Source organism: Cryptomeria japonica, chromosome 5, assembly GCF_030272615.1.
Source record: "Cryptomeria japonica chromosome 5, Sugi_1.0, whole genome shotgun sequence".
Classification (NCBI taxonomy): Eukaryota; Viridiplantae; Streptophyta; class Pinopsida; order Cupressales; family Cupressaceae; genus Cryptomeria; species Cryptomeria japonica.
The window spans coordinates 716,165,134-716,171,133 of NC_081409.1; positions in this window are offsets into that span (position 1 = coordinate 716,165,134).

A 6,000-nucleotide genomic window follows, 5' to 3' on the forward strand; every position below is an offset into this window, starting at 1 on the left:
TTTCTTACAGCTCCATGTTTTTGGCACCTTCCCATCTTACATACTTCTCTCTACAGGATTGCACTTCATTCAAGTTGCAATAGTTACAAATTGCCTCTTACAAAACTATGAAGGTTGACTTGCTTGATACACATGACCTTCCTCACCATGATAAGCAAAATATATATTGCCAGTTCCTCTTTCTTGTCAGGTATTACTTGTTACTCTCATTTTCACATGCCAAATTTTTTTTGTATTTATTAAATTATTTTATAAATTGTAGCATTGTACTATTCAATAAAAGTAACACTTGAAAAATTCCAAAGTTACAAGCTTTAAAACTCTTTCTATACTGCAATTTTAATGTATATTTATTCTACTTTACCAGGTCATTTGCTCACTCCATACTACTAAACATGACATAAATAATATATTTAACTCTTCATTCATTGAAACACAAAATTCACTTTTAAATGTGCCCAACACTTTGATACACAACTTTAAAATTTACCGTATTCCAAAATTTGCAGGCTTTAAAACTCAGCAGGCGTTGTAATTTAAAACAAGTTGATCGCATTGGCTTTATGTTGTTGCTCATCAAGAAGTAAGTTCTTCTCATTTAGGTTTAAACCTTGCATATTTCGTTCTCTGTAACACTTTCTATTGCTGACAAATGTATTTACTTGATTTCCATGCACTGCAGGTCAATCTGTCATCAGCCATTACACATCTTGCAGCTTTCAACAGCTTTCAAATTATTTGATTCTTTCAAACCTGCTATTTTACATCTCACAACCCTATCTTCTCAAATATTAACATGTTCAAGATGATGACACCGTTACCGTATCATGTTTTAAAGAGTCGTTAAGATCTAGACTCCCACAGTGACTGCTTACACTTATTGACATTGTAACATTCACGATTTCTTACTTATGTTACTCTCTTCCATCATTGCTACATTTCATTCAATGTTCCCCTTTGCTGAAATCCACTATGTTTAACAACTGAATTCAATGAATGAGCAAAACTTGCTTCTTTCTCTTCACCCTTGTGCAAATTTGTCACTCAAATATTAATATTTTCTATGCAAATTTGTCACTCAAATATTAATATTTTCTATACAAAGTTTTGTTTCTGCTATGATGCATTTTTTTGGCTGTAATTTGGTAAAACATAGATAAAAGAAATTTGGAAAATTCACGCTTTTAAAAAAATACTGCACATATTTCTGCTTCATTAACAAAACCAGTTCCCCAAACCATTTTACCTATCGGCTTCCCGTTGCACGCACACTAGCGTGCAACTGCTAGTTATTAAGCCGATAGGCTTTTTGTATGGGGGTTTGCTTGCCGGGAAAGTGTCAGTATCTCGGTAAAATCCCCCCGGTCATATTTTCTGACCACCGTTTTCTTTGGTGGGCAACTTGCGTTGCATTGGCATACGGTGGAAACCCATCAAATCCTTCCTGTGGGCTTATGCAGCCCCGTTTGGGCCCACACCCCACCTCTCTCTCTCGCTCGGCATTTAATAAATTTTAAATTGTATTTTTTAAAATTTTTAATATATTTTTTCTATATTATTTTTAAAAGATATATTTTTAAACTATATTTTATTTATACTTATTTTTATTATTTAATGTATTCTATTTATATTATAATTTTTTATTTTTTTAATATATCTTAAATTTTATATATTTTATTTATATTTTACTTAATAAATTTTGAAAAAATTAATTTAATAATTTTTAAATTTTTTTTTTTAATTTTTAATATATTTCTATATAAATGTACAATATTTATATTATATTTTTTATTTTTCAATATATCTTTATATTTAATATTTATGTTGAAATATTGAATATTATTTTTAAATTTAAATTATTAACATTTTGGTTGTCATTTTATTGTCATTTATTTTAATATTAAATATATATTTAATTTTAATTTTAAAAATAGAATTAAATATAAAATATTAAACATGATGTTAATTTAAAATGTAAAATTTAATAAACTATATTAAACTTTAATATACTTTAAAGTTTAACATCATAATATAATTTAAATATTATAATTTAAAGTTTTATATTTAATATATAAAGTTATAAAACTTTATAAAAGTTATTATTAGGTATGTTTATAAACTTAATAATATAGATATAAATAATAAAACTTTATGAACTTTTAATTTATACACTATAAAGTTTATTATAATATAGCTTTTATATACTTAATATTATAATTCCAAAGTGAAAAACTATTACTTATAATTCAAAAGTGAATAAAGTTTCACTTATAAAGTTTATTCAAAAGTAAATAAATAAATTTTATACACTTATAAATTTTCACTTATAAGTGAATAAAATTTATTATAATTTAAAAGTGAATAAATTTAATAAATCAATAAGCTTTCATTTCAAGGTGAAACAAAGTTTATTATAATTTAGAAGTGAATAAAGTTTAAAGTATATAAATGTTATATTATAATAAACTTTATGCACCTTTGAATTTTGAATTATAAGTGTACAAAGTTAATTATAGTATAAAGTATAGAAAAAATATAATTTAAATTATAATACATAATTAAATGGAGAATATATAGTTATTTATGAATTATATAGTATAATTTAAAATTTAATATATAAAATTAAATATATAAAAAATTATATTAAATATTCAATTTTATATTATATTACATTATATAAAGATGTATTATGTCTCAATATCTAATATTTATGTTTATTCATCTTATATTAAATATAATATAAACAAAATATATTAAAAACAAAAAAAATATAATATAAACGAAATATATGACATCAAAATATATGATAGGTTAATATTCAATTTTATATTATATTACATTATATAAAGATATATTATATCTCAATATTTAATATTTATGTTTATTCATTTTATATTAAATATAATATAAATAAAATATATAAAAATAAAAAAAAATATAATATAAATGAAATATATGACATCAAAATATATGACAGGTTCTAGGTAATACTATTTTCACCTAAACCCTGCAACCAAAACATAGATGCACAACAACAAAGAATACAAGCTAACTTGTTCGTTAATCCTACATAAAATCCCCATGCCTTTCTCAAATGTAAAAACTATGAAATCATTTAAAGGCAATTGCTCGTTAAAGTTTCACCCAAATCTTCCACGCCCACATCAATAATGAGATGTCTCCTACAAGTGTTATTTAACTTATCTTAACAAATTCATTATACCGTTTTCTTTCTGCATTTGTTTTTATTTTCTTTTGTAAATTTTGGTGATGTTGAATTAGTTATTTAGTTTTCTATTTTTATTTGTTATTGTATACAAGAAATTCCTTGAAAGAAAAATTTATGTTTTTTTTACATAGAATTATTCATGTTGCTTAGTCTATTCTTGTCACATGAACTCTGCAACAAACATACAAATATAACCATATCTCATAGAAAACTTTGTGTGGACATTTTGTGTTTCAATTTGAGAACCAATTCTGATTATTTCCTGACACAAAGACCCTTGATAATTATATTATAGTTGCACAACCTTACAATCTCTATCATCATGCAAAATTGTGCTTTTTAAGGCTTCGATAAATGTTGTTGTGTATGTTTAGGATTTGTCAAGTATCACCAATAGTACTCTTAAAGATCACTTGTAGATAACATGTAATGATGGAAACCCCTTTATTTTAAGGGTGTACCAAACCCTTATTAATTAGGGATTGTCTAATACGCTTCTCTCTTTCACTTATTTTTTTACCAGCACTATTTTTATTTTACCTCCGTCATGACTTTCTGTATTTCTCCCATCCACATTGGAGATCATCTTTCCCTGCTGGGTAGCTACATTCCTTTGGTCTGTTTCTATTTCAAACAATATTTTATTTCTTGCCTTTCCACACATTTGTCACTAATTTCTTCTAACTTAAACAACAACTTATGTTTACTTCACAAGTTTTCACGCTATGGGCTCCTTTTACATTTTCAGACTTTAGCATTGTGTTGAGTGATTCGTCGAAGCATAACAAAGCTTTTCGGTTGACACCCAATTTGGTAGATAAGGAATGAAATTTACGTTGATGAAACTATTCATCGAGATTAAGATAACAGATCAACAATTGGGTGAAAGGATTCCAATTTTACCAAATCCAACTATTCATTGGCATTCTGAATCACAATTTCCAAAATATTCAAGCAAATTGTATTTGTTGGGTTCTAGAAAATGTGTTGGCCTCACACTCATTGAAAGTCATCATTCTCACAATCAAACCACAACCAAGATTTCTTAAAAAAAGGTCTAACCAACACCATTTTTCAAATAAAATGAGATGCTTATAACCCAAACCATTTTTTCAAACAAATAGATTGCAAAATCTGTCCATTTACAATGGGTAATTCTTTGGAATTCTCAACATTTCTTGGCTTATGCATGCCAAATAGACATTACATGCTTTGCTATAAACAAACAAGTTATTACATTTAGATTTTTGTAGTCTACCAGCAATCAATAACAATTGTACTGTTTGAAATTTTTTCCAATAAATCCATCAAGTGATTACAATCACCAAGAGCAAACCATGTCTTATAAAACTATTGTGCACTAATACTTTCTATGCATATGATCTGAATCTATATTAAGGAGGGAAGATGTACATACTTGAAATTTGACTGCTATCTTCTCAACAATGAATTAAATTTTGAGATATAGCAGAAATATTGGTGACAGGAAGTCACTAAATCTCAACCTTTATGAAATATATACGTACAAAATCCCACTGATGTTGGAACTGTAGTTTGAAGATCTCATTAAAAACCATTGCTGTTGAAGCACAATTCATCATTTGTGTTGGTCAAATCTTGTTTATGAGTGCTCACTGTTGATTAATATGCATACAATTTAGAAATATGATATTTATTTATGATTGCTTATATATATGCCAAAATATAACTCTCTAGATATGTTTTGCTTAAATGTTCAACCATATGCTGCTAGATCTTGATGACTAATTACTCTTTCCAAATATTATGTCAATTTAACAAATCTCTTTGTAGATCACACTGTTCATCCATTTTCAACAGCATATGAATTTTGAAGACTAACAAATCTAACTCTCAGTTGTGCAACTATAGTGCTTACCTATTCAAAAACCATCTAATTGTGGATGATGCTTTTTATTGTTCGACATTTTTTTGTCAATGTTATTTTGTCAATAAATATACAATAATTGCAATTCACAATTGATATTTGTGTTCATTTTTAAGCCGATAGGCTTTCAGTGGGGGAATTTATGCCCGGGAAATTGTCAGCCATCCCGGAAAAGGAATTCCGGTCACGTTTTGCGGGAAGTTGGTTGCGGCATCATATTGTTTTTTGGGGGCATGATTTCCGGTGGCATCATTAATGTAACCCAAGTCATTTCCGGTGCCTTTAGTGTGGGCATTTACGCCCAAAAAACTGTCAGCCCTCCGGAAAATTGTCAGCCTCTGGTAGCTTTGCGTTGGAAATTCCCAGCCTCCGGTAACGTTGCATCGAAAAGATTAAAACCTGCAAAAAGTAAGTGGTATGTCTTGTGTGAATTTGTCAGCCGAGTTATTTCATCTCGCATGGACATTGATGGTTGAGCAGACGGTAAACACCTCTGTTACTTTGATGGGTTTCCAGACGATGGATGTTTTTGCTTGGTTAAGCTTTTGGAGAAGAAGAGGGTTTTCAAAGTGTTTGTAATATCTACAGTTGGGTTTCCTGCATTCACCGCTTTATGTGCAGTTGGGTTTCTTGTGTTTACCGCTTTGTGCAGGGTTAGGACTTTCAGGCATTGGCCTTATGTTGGCGCTTTGTGCTGAGTTATGCTATGTTTGATTTTCGAGAGCAATACTCAAAAGGGTTTTATGTAGCTGCACTTGGTTTTGATTGGAGAGGAAGTGGGTATTTAGATGTTTCCTTGTATCCCCACTTGGTTTTCTAATTGATCGTTTAGTTTTTGGAGAAGAACATGATATTCAGAGGTTGC